Source organism: Struthio camelus, chromosome 5 (genome assembly GCF_040807025.1).
Source record: "Struthio camelus isolate bStrCam1 chromosome 5, bStrCam1.hap1, whole genome shotgun sequence".
Taxonomy (NCBI): domain Eukaryota; kingdom Metazoa; phylum Chordata; class Aves; order Struthioniformes; family Struthionidae; genus Struthio; species Struthio camelus.
The window spans coordinates 79404878-79424408 of record NC_090946.1 but is presented as its reverse complement, the minus strand read 5'-3'; the positions used below and the strand labels follow the sequence as shown (position 1 = coordinate 79424408).

Genomic DNA, 19531 nt, shown 5'->3' with positions numbered 1-19531 from the left:
AGGGGCCTGCGCGCGGCCTGGCTTTCCCGGGGGCGCGGCTCCCCGCTGTACGGTGGCGCGGCGGGGTCGAAAAGCCTTGGCTGGCGGTTACAGCATATTACGCACCCTCCACATTTAATACTTGCACCTTATGTGCCCAAACGCTCGCATCCCCTGTTTCCTGCTGTACTTGCATCATACCGACTCTCTGCTTTGCAGAGGTGACTTGTGGAAGATTGGGGTTTTTTTGGTTTATAAAAAATCTGCAAGATAAATAAATAAAATGCAAAAATGTTAGTGCAAAAGCCAGCCACTTGGTGGCACTGCAAAAATGTAGACAGCGTGTTTAAAAAAAAAAAAAAGGCTATAGCCAAACAGGAAACTGCTAAGCAGTAGGCATAATGGCCAAGGAAGGAGGAGGAGAGGGCAACCCTCCCCTGCAAGCAGTGTGAAAATGCAGGAGCTCGGTACAGCATTGCAGTGTGCTTCGTAACGCCCGCTTTCAAATCAGGGGAAAGCTCTACGAGGCTTTGAAGAGCAGCGAGCTATTAATTTCTAAATTGTCAGTGCATTTTCATATGCACATGATCACAGAGGATGAAGAAAGCAAACAACCAAAAAAGGCTATTAAAGACCATTCAGTCAGGGCGCGGAACGGTTTCTCACTGTGGGGAACATCGTTGCGTCATGTAAGGTTGGCTCCGTGCATCAGAAAATTGAGCAGTCGAAGAAACGTCACCCTCCATCTCCCTGCGTCGGCAGATGGCAAAGGTTTGGAAACCTGGAGAATCCCAACGCATGCTCAAATCATTAACGTCTTATAAGACAATAAAAGATTAGCGTGGACCTGTTTATTGGCAGCCGTTGCGCCGCATTCCCCAATGGTACCCAAAAAAGTCCAGTTAAACAGCAGAGCTACGGTAGTTGGTATTTGTAGGGATCTGACCAGTCTGCCCACTTAGTCCAAGGCGATGAAGGTTCGGTGGGTTTGCTGCTTTTTGTTACTCTCCCTTTTTTTCCCTGAATCAGTGGAATTGGAGGGCTTTCAACAGTTCTACCTTAGGATATCAGGATACGGTCCAATTAATTTGGGTCATGCTAAAACCAACAGTTTCAGAAAAAAACGAGTTTGGAAGTGTCTTCCTTCCAACCAAAAATCCTTTTTTCTCCCTTATTCTGTGCCCGAATCTGAGGAATCCCTGTCCATTGAAACAACCCTTGTTTGCTCCTCAGGGTGCATAGCCTGAAACCTTCGCTGTGCTGATTTCCACTCGTGTGGCTGTTGATCCTGAATTTAGGGAGCGTGACGGCAGTAATGCCTAGGCTTTAATCTAACTGGCTCAAATAACAACATCAGTGATAACACAGCAGGACTTCAGACTTCAACGCCGGCAAGTAACCCGAGTGCCTGGCTGGGGTCTCGACCAGCCGAGGCTCTGCCACGCATCTTCGCTAGTATTGTTACCGGAGCTAGCTAGGTTAAAGCCAGAATGGGTTTACTTAACATCCTGCGATTACACCTTCCAGTAACACTATCTAGGTCACTGCAAGGGTTTTTTTGTATTTGAGCAATGCCCTGATTGTAAAGAATTCCAATGTCACTTTAAAATAAACCACAGCAGTAATATTTTTTTCAGCCCAATTTATGACTGCTACTGATTTTATTGTTAAGAGGAATAAACACGTTACTGTTTAATATAGATAAACAGGCAACGTGAATGTATAAAGTCATTATCCCTTACAGATATTATACATGCCTGAAAGATTAAATGTGTCATTTTCATCCACTCCTGATGATAATATGATATTATGCCTTTATCTTAGCCACTGGAGCTTTGAGAACCCATTTGGATTCAACTGTTTCTTGACAATATAACTGTCATTACCAGATACATTTTGTACCAAGACTATGTGGAAATCTGCTCACTTGCTCTTCCTACTCTTCCTTGAATTCATTCACATGGGATATTGTTCATTTTAAGGGTAATTCTCCCTATCCCTGCATAAATGCACCCTACTGGAGGGCAATACAGAGTGTGTAGGGGAATCCATCCCCAAACTGTGCTCTGAAATAATTAGCATTTCTGAATATATTTTTGGTGACCTTTCGCGCAAACGGAATTGTAAAGCTGTAGCCCACAGAGTCACATGCTTGCCACTTTCTGAGCGTTCGAGAAAAGCCGCTGTCAGCAGATGAGTGCGTGTGCAGCACTGCACCACTACCCTGATCTCCTGGCGTCAGCTGTGGGCTGCGTCCAGGCAGGTAGCAGATAACGTCTGGACTCTCACCACGATAAAGAGAGCATGGCGAGAACCTTCCCTTTCTGGCGTGTTTGCTCTAATATCCGGCTTAGTACATACAAGGAACCGCATCAAATGCAATCTCTGCAGCTCACAGCGTTAAGAAGAAAATGGAAACCTGGCTCTGTTCTTTCAACAAGCCCTGGTAGCCTCGGAAACGCACCTGTGTACGCCTGGGATCCCGAGCTGACAGAAACACCGACGTTCTGGCTCTGCAGGGCAAGCTTAGTAATATCCCTTTTTTAGATGCTTCCTGCGACCAGGTCTCTGTGCACCGTGTGGGATTTTTCACTTGCCCTTGTGAGGTGTCTAACACCCTCCAGGCTTTAAATGGAGAAGCAAGGTGCCCAAGTCCAGGTATTACATTCCACTCTGGCAGCCTGATACCGAACAGCTAGATGTTAGAGCATCACATTTGTAAGCACCCAGCTTTAACGGGATCTAGTCTAAAATGCATAATAGCAACCTTGTGATACGACCAGTGGTTGGAAACAAAGCCTGGAGAGTTTTTATCTCAGTATACCTTTACATCCTCTGTTATTTACTGTGTGGAAACAGGAATTTACATTGAAAGCTCCCTAGTGTAACAGATTTAAAATCCCTATCCACTTTAGTACGATAGGTAAAACATCCTGCAGCGGTTTTCATGGTTCCCAGACTAGGTCACAGTCTTAAGGAAATCACATCTGTTTCCAACAGGCTCAAACCTTCATGGTTCTCCGCCATGGGGAGGAGGGGAGCAGGAATTAATCCCAGAACAAATGCTGGATTCAACCATAAACCATTTTTGAGTTGAGACCAACTTAATGCTTTTTTTCCGGGGATTGTTTGGAGTGGATACTCTAAGTAAGATATATTTTTATCCCCTTTAGCAACAGCAGGTGAAGAGGCTGCTTAGTAGAGTGGTATTAGGTGATAGTTCATCAGTGTCAAATAGGCTGGTAACTGAGTTAGGCCAGGAGCTTTGAGTTCCCATTTGAAAAGAGCATCCTTTCCCCTAGCATAGACAGGACTTTCAGTAATTTTTAATTTGTATTTTGGGTTAAAACATTGCATACCTCTTCTCAGCGTGTGTCTCTTGTGTCTCCATCCCCCAGAAGCATCCTTCCGGTATGGAGGCTGGATGCCATCGCTGGAGTTAAGTATTTCACAGCTAAAACAAATACAAAGGAGATAAGGAACAGCCTGGTTGAGAGTGTACAACAATGGAAAGCTTTGAGGAATATGATCGGTAATGAAGATGGAAACCATAAAAGAGCTATAGTGACTTGGTTAATCCTATGTACTCTGACGGAGTTAAACTTCTCCAGGTTGCTGATAAGATAGGACTGTTTATCTATTGTTTTTTCAATGTTCAAGGCTACTGAAATGCAGAAGTGCCAGATGGCTGTGTAAGCTAAACAATGTACAAAATCTTTCTTGTATTATCACTGCATGTCCTGGTGGGGAGGGGAGGGAAAGGTTATTTTATCATTAGAAGTCACTTAGCAGCAAATGACATTCAGCTGTCTTTATCAACTTAAAACAAAAGATTGGGCCTGTATAGTTGTGGGGCCTGTTTCTAACGTGGCAGGGCACATATTTCATTCGCCTTTAAGTCAGCTGGTGATGTCTTGTCCTTGTGTTTAACAGTCCCTGAACTGTGATGCCCTATTAGTGGAAAAAAAATAATTAGTTTCCACATGTACAAAAAATTCACTGCAATCCTACACCACTGTGTCCGTATCATTTTTCCCCTTGAACACAAGAACCTCCTGGGTCATCGATAGCAAAATCCCTTTGTTCCTTTGGGTTTCTGTTACTGTCCAGAGGAAAAACCACCGGAGAGAGGAGGAACCCTAGGTTCTGCTTTCGGTGTCATCACTGATCCGATATTTGACCTTCAGCAAGTCATTTCACCTCTATCTTCCCTCCTGCCCTCTCTCTGTCTTTGCATATAGCGGCCGCAGTCAAGAAAGACTCTCCGGACTCTGGGAAATTCATCTCAGCCACCTGAGACGCCACGTTAACGCGATGCCGGGCCTCGGCTAATTAGCCCTGGACTAAATACCGGTGGCGCAGTGCGGCGCTGACACAGTTATACCGCTTTTTTAGCCTCAGCATGGTCTGGTGATCGTCTCAGGGTCTCCCTTTACGCAGAATAAGCGTCCTCCCCACCGCTGCCCCCTGCCCATCGCAGCAACCAGGCGCCTCGGTCTGCTGCAGAGCCCTACGGCTGCTCTCCCCGGGGGTCGGCGGCGGTCCCCCCGCGGGGCCCTGCTTCCCTCCGAGCACAAAGCTGCTGCAACCTCCTTTTGGGGTGGGGGAAGGCCCCACGTGACGGAAAAGTTGACTCTTAGGGTCAAGCTACCAACGCTTTACGCCCAGTTTCCCCGTGCCTTTCCTCCACGGCTCGCTCCGGCTCCCAGTTTCTTCGACTTCTGGGGACCTCCCGGGTGCCCGTCTGCTCGCGGTGAGGGCTTCGTGAGCCCCTCGGGCACGGAGCGGCCGGCTGGGGCAACGCTCGCGCGACGAGCCGGCTCTCGGGGGAGCGGGCTGTGCCAGACCAGAGCGGGCCAGACCAGAGCAGGCCAGACCAGACCAGACCAGACTGGGCCAAACCAGACCAGACTGGGCCAGACCAGACTGGGCTAAACCACACTGGGCTGAAGCAGAGCTGGCCAGACTGGGCCAGACCAGACCAGATCGGGCCAGACTGGGCTGGGCCAAATCAGACCAGATCGGGCCAGACCAGACCAGGCCAGGCCAAACCAGACCAGACCACATTGGACCACACCAGACTGGGCTGAACCAGAGCAGGCCAGACTTGGCCAGATCAGACTGGGCCAAATCAGACCAGACCGGACCGGGCCAGACCAGACCAGATGAGACCAGACTGGGCAAGATCAGACCAGGCCAGGCCAGGCCAGGCTGGGCCAAACCAGAGCAGGCCAGGCTGGGCTGGGCCAGACCAGACCAGACTGGACCAGAGCAGATTGGGCTGAACCAGATCAGATCGGGCTGAACCAGATCAGACCAGACTGGGCTGAACCAGACCAGACTGGACCAGACCAGATTGGGCTGGACCAGAGCAGGCCAGACCAGACCAGACCAGACTGGGCCGGACCAGAGCAGGCCAGACCAGACCAGACTGGACCAGACCAGACCAGACTGGGCCGGACCAGAGCAGGCCAGACCAGACCAGACTGGGCCAAACCACACTGGGCTGAAGCAGAGCTGGCCAGACTGGGCCAGACCAGACCAGATCGGGCCAGACTGGGCTGGGCCAAATCAGACCAGACTGGACCAGACCAGACCAGGCCAAACCAGACCAGACCACATTGGACCACACCAGACTGGGCTGAACCAGAGCAGGCCAGACTTGGCCAGACCAGACTGGGCCAAATCAGACCAGACCAGACCAGACCGGGTCACACCAGACCACCCACCCCCTCAGACCCCTCTGGGCGAGGGAGAAGCCGCCGGCCGCGACGTTGGCCAGCGCTCCCAGTCAAACCAGCAACCCGCCAGCGCCGCGCTCCACCCGGCGCTCAAGCCCGCGTGAAAACCCGGCGGGTCCACGCAGCTCGCCGCGCGGGGGGTTGGTTTGGTTTGGTTTGGTTGGGTTTGGTTGGGTTTGGTGTTTTTAAGCCCGTGGCCCGGCGCGCGAGAGGAGCCAGGCAAGGAGCGAAGGCCCCGCCGCGGCCCCGCCGCCCTCTCGAGCGCGGCCCGCCCCGGCCCCGCCCCGCCCCGCGCGCCGATTGGCGCCGCCGCCGCCGCGGCTCCTCCCGCCGCCGCCGCCGCCGCCGCCGCTGAGGCGCAGGGAGCGGGAGGGGGGAGGGGGGGGGATCCGGCCTCGCCGCGCCCGGCCAGGCGGCTCCGCGCAGCTGCTCCCCGGACGCCGCCGCCGCCGCCGGACGCCGCCTGCGCTCCGCCCCGCTCCGGGTAGGCTGCTCGCACCGCGCCGGGGTGGTGGTGGTGGTGGTGGTGGCGGCGCAACGGCCGGGCGGGCGGGTGTTGAAGCAGGCCCCACCGGCCATGGCGGCGGCGGGGCCTGGTGGTTGCGGGGCTCCCGTGCCCGCGGGACACGCGTGGGGCTGGGGGTGGGGGGGGGGGGAAGCCGAGCCCGGCGCCTCTTTGTGCGGCCCGAGCGAGGGCGGCCCCCGCGGCGGCGTGTGGCGGCGGACACGCGTGGCGCCCCGCCGAGGCCGCCCGCCCCCTCGGGGGCCGCTGGGCCCGCGCGCGAGGCTTCCCCTCCACAAAACAGCAGCGACGATAATTTAGTAATGATACTAATAAAGAGTCTTTGCCCGAAACCTGGGCTTTTCAGGTGGGCTCCTGTCACTTTGCTGTGGCGTCTGTCCCCACGCTTGGTTTACGGAGTTCACCCTTTCGGGGACGCCGGTGTCGCCCGTCGCCGCGTGCCGGCCCGGACACGGCGGCGGGCAGGGGAGCGTCCGGCGTCTCTCGGCCGTGACGAGCCCCGGCAGGCGGGGGTGGCCGCCCGGCGGGTGAAGGCCGCCCGGCCCCGGGTGGGTCGGGGCAGCGGGCGTCGCGCCCGGCGCCTCCTCGCGCTGCTCTTCCGTCGACGCCCCGGCCGCCGATGGCTCGAGGTTCCTCGTGGGACGTCGAGGCGGCCGGCCGAGCGGCGAAGCCACACACGCGCTCTCGCCCTTCGGCCGCTCTCTGCGGCCAGCTCGGGCGGCCCGGTTGTCTCCGAGCCGGCTTCGAGCTCGCCGCCGAGGTAGGGTTGCGCGCCTTAAGGAGCGCTCGTGCCATCCTTCGTGCTTTCTCGGGTGAAAGGCTTTACGTAATCGGCAGTTAAAATCGTCCAGTGCCCAGAGGGAAGCGGAGGGGGGGGGGGAACACCAAAAAAAAACCCCACCCCACCGAATCGCGGAGGCAGGCCGTTGTTTTGGAAGTCCAAAGTCTAAACCCGTAAATGCCTGGAGGTGGTTAACGTTGTTACTGCTTAACGCGGTGGCAGCACAATGGCTGCGTGACTACCAAAAAAGAAGAGGGGAAAAAGAAAAAAGAAAAAAGCCCTGTAGTCCTGTGTTCTTTTTGAGCGTTTTGAGCAGCGCGGTCCTGCCGATTGAAATCCTGCCTAGGTCTGAGCAACTTGCCCTTTGGTGACCAGAAGCATTCCCCGCGCAACTCCACTTTGCACCAGGGCTGCATTTTTGCAACCTGGAAATCCCAACTGAAAGCCTTTTCCAGCGGTTTTTTTTTTTTTTTTCATGGCTAATCCCTTGCTGCAGGGGATGGGAGCATTTTGCATGCAGGGATTTGGGTCCTGCGGGGAGCGGAAAGGAGCACCTGGCATCGCTTTCCCGTAACCACCCGCCTTCCCGGGGCCTGAGTGAAAGAGCCTTATTGACTCGCCTCGAAGGTAACATGCCCGGCTCTCCTCTGAAACGGTAAAGCCGTAAATTTGCGCTCGCACAGGGCCTTGGAGGGGAAGAAGTGGAATGTCAAGGAGCTGCCTGGTAACAAGGACGGTGTATCAAAATCTGCCCTCCTGTAAATGACAAAGTCCTGTTTTAATAGGTGTGAAAAGTTGTGGGATTTGATTTAATACCAGTGTCTTAAAATCTTCTCGCAGGCACCATATGACTAAGTTGTTTCTTTCATATTTAACTGGAGAGCCCGGCAAAGGTTGAAGAGGAAACTTTGTTTCACTAAATGCTCTTTAAAACTCTTTTTTTTTTTTTTTTTTTTTTTTTCATTCGGATCAGGATCATGTGCATGCATGAATGCCTTGTCAAGCTGCAACTAATTTTCTTGCAGGTGCATGAAGCCTCTTTGCACATCCCTTAAAACAGGGAGCTCGTCCCGCTGCCCACGGCAGATGCGTACCCCGGCGTTTTGCTGGTGAGACCCTGGTCGGCTCAAATACCCGCTAGCAGCGAGGGTGGGCCTTTGTGGAGACGTGTCCCTTTGATCAAACGGACACCAGTTTCATACCTGCTTCTTGCAACCGGTGGTTCAGTCTGTAAGAAAAGAAAGTAGGATTGGGCCTAAGCCCATGATTAAAGGATAGTTAAGCTTTGGAAGCATGCATAGCTTTTGTTCCTGCCTGTTGCTTTTCTTGGCTTTTGTGCGGACTTTTTGGTCATTAGACTTGTTACTGGGCGTTCCTGTCCTTAGTTTTAAGCTTTTGAAGGAGATCGTAGTTTAAGGAAAGTTGCTGATTAGAGAAACCAGCTTCGCAGTGTTGAAAGCTCTTGCAGCGCAGCGGGCACAGGAGTGTTGGTTTGGTTTGTGTGGCAGTTCAGGGTGGTGTGTGTTTGTTTGTTTGTTTGTTTCTCCGGCACCGTATTTTAATGATTCTATTTGTTTAAGCTGTTTTGACTCTACTAACTTCTTAAGTAAAGTTAGCATGTATTAAAGTTAGTGTGACAGGCTTTAAAATATGTTTTTAACGTGTGAATATTGCCCTGTAAAGCAAAATAAGGAATGAATCGGGGTAACTGCCCTTAGTGCAGATTCTGGGTGTAGATGTGGGATTAGTATGTGTTTACTTCCCAAATAAATTCTCCTGTTATGCCCCTCCTGTAACAGGGGAAAAAAATCTACTGTATCACTTGTTAATCCTAACTGTCCTGGTCTTATGCCTGTAGCTTAACTGGAGGTGTATTTCCAAGGGTAGGCATGGGAGGTTGTTCTAATCTAGCTATTTTGGGCAGCAGGACTGGCTCTGGGTAGGGTGGGCTGCTGTGACTCTCATCAGCAGTGCTCATTTGGGCAGCTAGTTCATGGTAAAATCTAGGTTTCTGCAGTGTCATTGCAACGAGTTTCCAAGGTAGATGGATTAAATATAGTGCGAGTATGCCCCAACATGTTGCGGCTCCGTTGCAGTACAGCGATAACAACAGTGTTTACTTAGATCCCCTTCCCTCACATCTGAGGTTCGATCATCTCTTCCGTAGGAGCCCCATGACTACTTAATGTTGTTTTAATAGTAAAAATGAACTACAGAGAGGCACATACATGGCTGTTAATATAATGCCAGCGTTGTTGTGTATGTTTGTCTGCTTGTTTGTTTTTAATCGTTCAGAAACGGCTGCTTGGTATCTTGGGGTGCAGAAAACAGTGCTCTTTTTCACTGGATTAAAAGAAAAATTCCTGCCGTGCCTGCAGTTCAGAGCAAAGTAATGCATTTAGGTAACACTGAGGCTGAATTTCTGCCAGTTAAAAATCTTGCTGTCCTAATATGCCATTCTGTACAGTGCTTGGAAGCTAATGTGCAATGTTCTCCTGGCTTGCAACGAAACAACTAATGATTAAAAATTCAGCAGATGTTGTGGTTCACTTAACTACTTGTTCTTGCATCATTCAGGTCATATCACACAATTAATGTTGCTAATGTTCAATCTAGCTTTTTTGGTTCTAAGAATGGAAATTATCTGAAGTACCATGGGATTTATAGAACTGTTTTGGCAGGAACTGGGCTATGCAAAGTAAATTATTCAGAACTGTTTTCATCCTTCCCCTAACTTGGAGAATCTCCCTTTTATTTCTCGGATATTATTTGTTCATGCCAGGCTTTCATTTCTGCAGCCTTTCTCACTTTGATTTCCAAATGATTTCTTTTGATTGCTTTGAGATGAATGAGATTTCCCCCATGAGGGGGGAAGGAGCGTGATAGGTGTAGAGTTTTGCGTTCTTACTTGAACTCAGTATTTCATTTGGCCGCAGAGGTGTGTTTTTTTTTGAGAAGTCTCGTTTTGTTTTGGGTAGGATTTCGGGTGCTTTCAGTGCGTTTACTTTTAACGTTGCAGAATTTTGGTACAATCCACCGTGTCCCTTGGTTTGTAAACGCTTGCGACTTTTCCCCTTCCCTTCCCCTGCTCTGTTCCTTTAAATACTTGGCAGTTTTGGGTTCTTCTGGAGCTCACAGAGGTTCTGGAAACCTTTCCTGGGCTACGTGGAGCTACGAAACAAGCTTAATGCATCAAGTGTTGTAGCTTCCTCCCCCCCCACTCCCCCCCACCCCTTTCCTTTACCACCTTCCTTTTTCTTGTTTCTCTTTGGAAGCTGGTGCCTCTGCTGCAAAACAAGAAGCTGATGTTCTCCTTTGCCTTGAGTGTACTAACTGCGTTTTTGCTTGGCCTGCCCGCGCTTTCTTGAGACTTGTCTGCTCACGCTTGAAATATGAGGTTGGTCGTTGCTAGGTGGATGCACCATGACATGGCTGTCGCGTGTTGGCATATGTCTTTATAGACTTGTACTGGTATAAGCACGATAGAAATACCGAGGTTAAGGAAGACCTGCAACTGAGAAGGGTTGCTGGGTCTTTCTTTGGAGTGTGATGGACTCTGCTGGGGTAGCGGTGGGCTTGCGCGCTTCGAGGCGGTAAATTCGGGACGTAGAACGAGATTGAGCGTGCTGGTCAAGGGCACGGATGATCCGGCCGTCGTTCAGCGCGGTGCTATGGGTGAGCTGTTGGACGTTACAGGCCTTAGGGGAAGGCTACCTCTTTTATACATGAAGCAAGTGGCAGATCAGTAATAAGAATGGAAAAGCTGGATTTGTGCATTGACCTGACGATATGATAGATGCGCCTGTGAACCTGGTTTTGGAGGAGTAGTGGGCAGAAACTGGAGACTTTCTGTTTAAGTGCGTTCTTCAAACTTGCAGTTTGGGTGACTTCTCATACGTGTCCTGCCGATTAGCGCATCAAGAGGATTTATTTTTAGTTGAGGCAGATGTTTTTCTTTGAAGAAACCTGTCTGGGCTATAAACAGTAACGTACTTTGAGAGAACTTGTTTCAGCTGAATTGTTGGTAGATAGTCAATCGATTTCAAAAAATGAAGTCTTAAGTATGCAGCCCCTCCCTGCCTTTAGTGTCCTGTCTAGAATGATGGAAAAGAGATATCCAAGTTGTTTCTTGGCTTGTTCTTAATACCATGAATACGCTATTGGATGCCGTACTTGAAGAATTGGTATTCAGGGTAATGTTTGATCTCTGACTGCAAAAATAACTTCGTACCCAGCTAATTCTGCCTGCTGGAAGAATAAGAGGGAGACTGACTTCACTGCTTTATTTAGGACCTGCTTATTGCTGTGCTAATTATTATGTATGAACTTGGGAAATCTGCATAATTTTTTGGCAAACCTTAACGGCAGCCATTTAATTTGGAATTTGTTAACTTCAGACGTTCCCGACACCTATAAGCTACATCTAGCTCATGTTGTGATTTGTGCTTCAGTGTTTTTACTGAAGTTTGCTAAATCAAAAGCTTGTAATATTTTTTCCTCCTTGCAGTGACTTACATAATTAACAGAAGCTTGCTGCCTTTTCCAGTAACTTTCAGCCTGGAACCTAACGTGCAGAAATTCCTCCTGTCATTCGAATACAAAAGTGTTGAAAATAGATTCTCTTAAAGTGAATGCTAACGTGGTAAAATTAAAACCTAGGTTTCAGTTGCTCTTTGCTGTGTGGGAAGAAAGTGTGCGATATTTTGGGTGTAAATGGTTTTAAAAGAGTAACCTTGGGGAAACTGGGGCATGTCAAGTCTGGTCATGATTCTGCTAAAAGCTTCAGGAGCGTTTGTTCTCGTAATGTGAATTCTTAAGCTCCAAAGAGTTGGGTTATAAAGTCATCATTAAAGATAGCTCCTAAATGTTCTCTCTTACCAAAAGGCTGTTTCTGACACATTTTTCAGCTTCTCCAGGTGTCCAGCGGTGCCTTTTCCACTTGGTTTGCTTTTGTTCTTGTGACCTCCTCCTCTTACTGGTTTTCTAGTTGCTAATCAGGGGAGGGCTATAATCTGTAAAACATTTAAATGTTTGGAATTTTGTAGTAAAAAATACTGTCCACTTTATTGGAATGCGGTTATGCACTGGCTAAGCTTCTTTGGGATGCAATAGCTTGAATTTATTTAAATTTTAATTATTTCCTGCATCATGGTGTTAGCCTGCTTTCTGTCTTAGTACCATAGGAAGAAACTTCCTATTTTGCTTTGTGAAAACTGCAGTCCTAGCTCCTTCTCCCTCCTGCCCTTTATTTTGTCGATCACTGAAGAATGCAGTTTTTTCCTTGGGATGAGCTGGGTTATATTGCTCGGCTCTCTAATTCCTCCCTCTAATTGGCAGCATGCCAAGTGTAAAATCTTGCTCATAAGTCACTCTAGAGATTTCTTTGTACATGCTATTTTTTTTTTTTGCTTGCATGCTAAAAATACTGGGTTTTTTTGTTTTTTTTTGTTTTCTGTTGAGTTTAGACTGTGTGTAACCATGTTCGTGTGAGTGCGGGCAGGCTTGGATGTTGCCCCTCCCCTGCCCAGCAAGCAACTTAAGGGCTTTGCTGGGCATTTCATTGCTTCCAAAATTTCTCATAGCATTGAAAGCAATCCGGAAGGCAGCTTTCCCTCTGCATCTCGGTAGGTGAAATAATTTTCTGTTGCATTAAACTTCAAAGACTAACTCACGGCTTGCGCCTGTGGTTTGGCTTTCTGCGATGTGCCGTGCTCGAGGCTATGTTTAAAGGAGTTTGGACGCTGCGGGTTCTAGCAGGACGCGGTGCGTATCAAGCCATAGTCGCTAGCCTTGAACCGGGGCGCGCGCTCCTGGGGTCGTGTGCTGCCTGATGCACTCCCGGAGGTTACTCGCCGTTCCCTTTGCATTTATAAAGCTCTTAATTGAGGTCTGGGTCCTGAACTTGGCCTCACCCGAGTTTTTATTGCAAGATGCAAAAAAAAACCACCCTTTTTGTCACAAAGCTTTCACAGTAGTGTCAGAGCTGCAGCGTTTACGTATTTGCATCTTCAAACAGGCATCGTTTGGGTTTCGTCCCCTCCCAACTCCGGAGGCTGAGAGAAGCGCCCTGCAAGCACGTAGGCAAAGCCACTGCTTACCCTGCTCCCAAACTGGCCTTTTCCAGGTTGCCTGCTGGGAGCGTATGACTTTGGTATCGCTGCTCATCGTGCTGACTGGGCTTTTCTCATGAATTTACTTTCCTGAGCGCCTGTGTGTACCTGTGCTCGGGGCGGGGGAAGGCTGTCCCCGTTCGGCACGGGGTGCAGGCGCGGGGCAGTCGCGTCCCAGGGCAGTCCCACTGCCGAACGCTCGGGGTCTGGGAGAGAGTTGCTTTTGCTTTTTTTCTTTTCATTTCTTTTTTCTTTTTTTTTATGAGGATAGGGTGTCATCCTCCCTTATTTATATGAGGTAACTTTGCCTTTTAATAAACACATGAGTTAAGAGGTGCAAAGCGTGCTCGTTTATGCATCTGAAATCTAAGTAAATCTGTTGCCACTTTTGAAAATCTGGCCGTTGGAGAATTACTGAATGCAATGACTACCTCTTTAATGACATTAGAAAAAAAAAATGCTGTGTTTCTCTGAGAATGCTTATGAGTTTCTCAGGAGCGGTAGGACTGCAGATGTGGTCCTAGTGAAACGTATAATGGCTTGCATTGAATTGGACTCTGAGCAAAAGTTGCAGACGTGGTTTTGATGTAAGTTCCTGGGAATTCTCTATTAATGCTGAATTACAGCATATCTGGTAGACTGGAGCTCAGAGTGGTTTCTGCGGTGCTACGCTCTCGCCCCTTGTGTCGTGGGGGGTGTCACTGACAGTCGACCAAACCAGTTTTCCTAATGATTGCTATGTTGTCCTTTAACAGCTGATGTGTTGGCTATAGGCTTCAGGGTAAGTCATAAGATAGGTAGGAGTGGTTTGCATACCTTTGTAACGCCTGTCTCTGCTGAGTTCTGCACGCTCTCCTCGTGCTGAAAGGTGGATTTTTTCCCTGTTTTCTTTTGGATCCCAAGATACAGTCATCAAGGAAAGTTAATTTTATGAAAGTAATGCAACTCAGTCCCTGGACTGAATGAATCAAAAGAAGGGAAGGCACCGCTGAATGTCCTGTTGAAATGCCATATTTGTTTTGGGGAAAACGTTCTTAAGAACTTGGAAAGACTGGAAAACTGGGAAGAAAGTCACAAAAGTTAATCCGAGGGTGAGGCTGTTGCATCCCTAGTGGAGCTACACAAAGCAGGTTCAATGATGTTGCTAGCGGCGTTAGTATCGATCTCAACGTTTTTTCCTTCTTTTTCTCCTTCGGGGTGGGAGAATTGCCTGCTGTCCCACTTGTGTTATGCCAGAGTAAAACAGAAAAGACTCAGTTTTCATCAGGTGGCTGTCAGGGAAGGAGAAAGAAAGTTAAAAGGTTGGATAGAGAAGTCTATCAGGCTACTTTGCATTTGAAGAAGATTAGAGATTTAGAAAAAAGGTAAATGTCGAAGTCTGTGATCACAGCTGCAGAAACTTTCCCGGGGTATCAGGGAGGCAAAGCCTGTTGGGGGAGGTTGTGTCTTTAATTAGAGCAACTGGAGTGGTTTTGGGGGAAGGACTGATGAACTTTGCAGCATAAGTAACTGTCAACATATCTTCTCGGAGCTGCAGCTTGGAAGCAGACGTTTATTCCGAGTTGCAGTTTGGCTTGGAGTCTGTCCAGGTATAAGCCTCGGTTATGGAAATAACCATATATACTGCTTTACAAACATAAGGTACAGCTCTTTAAGGGAAGATGGGGTGCAAATTGCTTAGATAAAACCAGCTGGCATTTTCAAAGTTGGGTTACTAAAGCTAGACAGAGCGCCAGCATAAGACAAGACCTGTGTGTCATGAGTTTAACGTGTTCAGTTCTCAGTGATCAGGCCCAGGAGGACTAGTAAAAAATGCTTTCGGTTTAAGTGGAAGCTATAGGAACCAGCGTTGCTTTATTTTATTTTTTTTCTTTTCCTCCTCTCCCCCCCCGCCCCCCCCCCCCAAAGACTGGTATGCTTTTACTAGAGTAGCTAAATGCAGGCATGTTAACCTTAATATATGCATGTGTGTGGGTACCTGAGAAAACATCCTGTTAAATAAAGCAGTAACTTTCTTCTGGGGAGATGCTGAGAATACCTTCCTCGATCTCCCAGCCGGGGCCAAGCCAGACTTGTTAGCAGCTTGCAAGTGACAGCTCTGCTTTGCTTTGTAAGTATTTTAAGTGATGAGGGTAGCAGAGCTGGAGGGAGATGTGATAACGTCTGTGCTTTTTTCTTTGCGGGGGGGGGGAGGAGGAGGAGATGGGACTAATTGCATACCTTCCCGTTCCAGCTCCTGAATTATCGCTGGAGCGGCCCCACAGTCTGCTCTGATAGCAGATAAGCGGTGTGGCTTGCGGCACTTGAAACAAAACTTAAGTGCCCTTTCCTCTTCCCCTGGAGTGAATCTCATTCCAGTATGTGAATGTCAGCCAGGACAAGCTTTCTTGCAACCCTCGTGATGGTTCTCTGGGCTTTGTGCACGCTAGCAATGTGTCCCTGGTGCATCTGGCAAAAATATCCTAAAATACTGTATTCCCTTATGGCAAAAGTATCCTAAAATACTGTATTCCCTTATGGCAAAAGTATCCTAAAATACTGTATTCCTTTCTTTAGCAGCTTCTGTTGAAGGTTCTCCAAGTGATTTGCCAGGTGAAGATGTGTTTAGCTTTGACGTTAAGTACTGCAAACGCAAATGTCCCAAAGGGTTTAGAGACAAACTGGCTAGTGTTAAGACTATGTTTGTTTTCCATAGAGCTGTATGTTAATTAGGTTCTCTATCTGGTTTGGGCCCTGCATAGGTGATTAAAACAGCTCAAATAGACCAAGTCTCCACCACCAAGTCTGCTGCTTGAGGACAGACGTCACCATGGTTAACGTGGTCACGTTGAGGAGTTTGTACTTGAATTGCATAACTTTGGTTCTGTAGCGTGGAAGCGGCCTTAGATGCAACAGATGATGCAAATGAGAATTATTGGGCAAAGCTTCAGAGAGGAATTCTGAAAGAGAACGAAAGTGCATTTGTGCATCAGTCTGAGTCCTGATAAAATAATGTTCTTGGAGCTGATGTTTCTGAAAGATGATGCTTTTGAGGTAGCAGCATAAGCCTGTGAGAGAGCACCACAGACAAGTGCCTGGATTTTGCATAGTCATCCTAGAATAACTCAAGGAGAAGTGATGGTGAATTCCAGAGAGTTAAAGACACTGAGGTCCCTTTTCAGCTCTCATATTTATTGAATGGCTTTAAGACAGAGAGATGCAAACAGGCTTTGCAGACTGGCTTGTACATGGTGCAGTGGAGCAGACACATGTTTTGATGAAAAACAATGTGGGTTCTTTTTAATTAGGGAAAAAAGTGATGTAGTTTGTCTTGTTAAGGATATATATATATATATATATATATAAAATATATATATATATATAAATACATATATCTATTTTTATGAGGGGAAAAATATTGTCTAGAGCCAGGAATGTCTGACCTATAGCCAGAGCTTGGATGGTTGACCCAGCTCTTTCCTACAGTACCTTTGAGAAGAGGTTGCTCTGAGGGCAACAGAGGCAGAAGGGGACTTGCCTGTGCACGGGAGCTCAGCTGAGCAGCGAGGAGGGATCTCCAGAGTACAGCTCCATCCTACTCTGGGGGTAAGCTCTTTAGCGTGTATGCTTGTAGTGAAGGTGAACACTGCTTAAAGCAACACGTTGACATCTTTCCTGCTGTGATGGGCTCATGGCTGATAAAATAGTGTCCTTCATAGAAGTCTCAAAGGAGCCACAAAGCTAGATTGTGCTTTGTTAGCTGCTAGACAATTACGATGTGACCGTGTTACCTTTCTCCATTAAAAAAGCAAAAAAAAAAAAAAAATCCTGCTTCTCAGAGAGGTGTGTTTGCCTTCCCAACACTGTGCTTGACTTTGGAATTGCCCTGGTGTCTCTCTAAGTGGATAAGGCTGTTGTGGCTGTTAGGGGAGGTGAAGGTGCCTTCCCTGTGCTCCATGTCTCCTCCTGAAGTTGTTAATCAACTTCCACTGGCAGCAGTCCTTCCATGGGTCTTTTCTGGCCTTTCTCCAGGTCTCAGTGGTCGAAATGTCCCCTTGGTACTTCTGTCCTCTCCCTTCTTGTACTTGGCTTGGGTAGCTGCTTGCCCCTAGACTGCGCAGGAAGGAAGCAACATGTGGTTGCTTGGATCGGGAGATGTGACTGGTGTCTGTGGCTTTTTGCGTTTAAGTGTTTGCAAGCTGGGACGGAGGTACTGGGGTTCCTCGTGTCCTTCAATACCCAGCGCTTTGTTACAGTATATAGATGAATTGGAGGCAAATTATCTAGCACTGGAGGGTTTTGGGGCGAAAAATTTTAATGAGTACCTGGCAGGCCACAACCCCATAAATTGTGTGGTGTTGTGCAGAGGTGAGCGAGCTCGCCTTCTTACAGAGGCTGGATAGTGTCTTTATACAGAAGGAGGGGAAAAAAGCTGTTCCACTTTAATGTGAATATCCTAGATAGTTAATAAGAGACCTGTGCCCTGAATAACTCATTTCAGCCTATGTTACGTGGCAGGAGCTCTGTGGAGGTGGAACATACCGACTTTGGTTTGATATGAAATCCAGTTGGCTTCAAGTTGCCCCCAGAACCTCAGCTCCCACAGACCTACAGGCTTGTAACTGAGAAATCGCTGGGTGTTCAAGGGCAGGTGGTGGGGGACAGCCGGAGTGGATCAGAGGTGGCGTTGGTCCGTGGAACTTGCGATTCAGGAGCCCGTGTGCTGGGAGCGGTGCACCTCTGCACTATCTCTTCCTTTTATCTTTTACAAAATTGAAAAGTGAAGGGCTTTAGATGTTGTCTCCTGCCGTTGGGGTCCCTAGCAGCGATTAGCTGTCGTGAGATTTGGTGTTGGAGCTGCCTGCGGTGGCTGATTGTATAGGCTAGGCATCGCTCACACGAATTGGAGCGAGCCAGTGAAGGTGGTTGCACCAGTCAGCTAGAAACTGGTGCAGCTCGGGTCTGAATCAAGCCCAGGTTCTTCAGGCTCAAACAGGTTGTGGAATTTGTTTTTACAACACCATGGGGGCGTGTGGCAGGGCAGAGACAAATCAACCGCGGTTCCCAGCCCTGAGGCCTGTGTTCGGCATTAGATAACGCGGCCTGGGATAATTATAACCGAGGACCTGGGTGGAGGGGTGAGGAGAGGGTGAGGATTGTGTCGCCTCGGCAATGGCACGGTTAAGAAATTGTGGGTACGTCTGAGGTAATAGCAAGGATGGAGGTCAGCTTTGTGGGAGGAAGTACTGCTGAGTTGTAGACGCTGGGTGCTGGCTTAAGAGGAGAAAGCAGAAGGAGGTGAGCTGCAACCAGTCGAGTGTAAGGGGAGTGGCCAGGTTAACAGGGAGGCCGAGGAGGCGAAAGCAATGGGCCTCTGGGGAGTTTGGGTGTTAGTAAAGAAGCAACTGGACACCAGTGCCCAGACCGAGAGACGTGTGCTTGGCATGCATGGAGGGACAGGCCACGAAAGGCATCTAGCATGGCTACTGAGAGCTTGACGGCCTCTCTGCTGTCCCTACAGCCTGGAGTCCTGTGATGCCAACGTTGCTTCTTCTTAGCTGCCCAGTGGGACTTCTCCTTGCAGCAGGGCAGCCACCTTCGGCTGCGGGTGGTGGAGCCTTTCCTGGGCTGTGTGTGGTCACCCCTCGCTGAAGGCTCCCTTGAATTGGGGTTGTTCAGCATGTCTGCCCTTACCAGCAAGACTTGACTGCATATCTTGGCAGGTGCTGGGAGCAACGGTGGGATGCGCCTGTCTGTCCTCACCTGGCTTAGTCTGTGTGTAGGTAGGTCAGCCCAGGGAGCAGCTTTTGCTCCAGCTCACTGTGGGTGCTCGGAGAGGTGGGAACAGCGTAAGCCTGTTCTCCACCTCTGCCTGCTCCTCTCAAGCTCGTAAGGGCTTGCCAGAAAGCAAGTCGTGGTAGTTCTGTGTTGCTCTGGCCTGCTTCAGGTTCTTACGGAGCAACTCATCTAGGCCGTAGGGATGCTCCGCTTAGCGAGATGCTACCTAAGATATGTCTGGCAGGTGGTGGTGTTGATGATGAAGATTCAACGTCAGGCAGATGAGATGCGAGGATCCACCATTCTGCTTCGTTGTGTATACCAAACCGTCTTTCCAACGGGTCTAAGAAGCAATGTACTGATTACTTTTTGTGTGTACCCCTTCCTAATGGGACAAATGATCTGTGCTCCTTGCTCTTTTATGCGTTAGACTGGTAAAAACTCTTTGGTTTCAAGATCTGGTTAGTGGTTGTAACACCATTAACTTGTGACTAATTTTCCTTTTTTTCTTCCCTTTTGCTCTTCAGAAATGCCATTCTCGTGAGTGTGCAAGAAACCTGCAGAACTGTAATGTCTAACCCTACATGGAATAACAGCTCTTGGAAGGTACCACCCTTTTTTTAAGTAAAACATAACTTTG

General features: G+C 48.8%; 1 protein-coding gene across 5 annotated transcripts in view; it reads left to right on the top strand.

The window, feature by feature from the left end:
* The first annotated feature begins 6073 nt into the window (after positions 1 to 6073).
* Positions 6074 to 19531, top strand: part of FBXO34 (F-box protein 34) — a 38837-nt gene continuing 25379 nt past the window's right edge. Inside the window, exons 1-2 of one of the 5 annotated variants that reach the window (XM_068947474.1) lie at positions 6074 to 6204; positions 19419 to 19497. The gene's annotated coding sequence lies outside the window, so the exon portion shown is untranslated. Of the gene's footprint in view, positions 6205 to 7184; positions 7652 to 19418; positions 19498 to 19531 lie in introns of those variants that run through there. The other 4 variants (XM_068947477.1, XM_068947475.1, XM_068947476.1 and 1 more) reach the window with 4 other exon arrangements.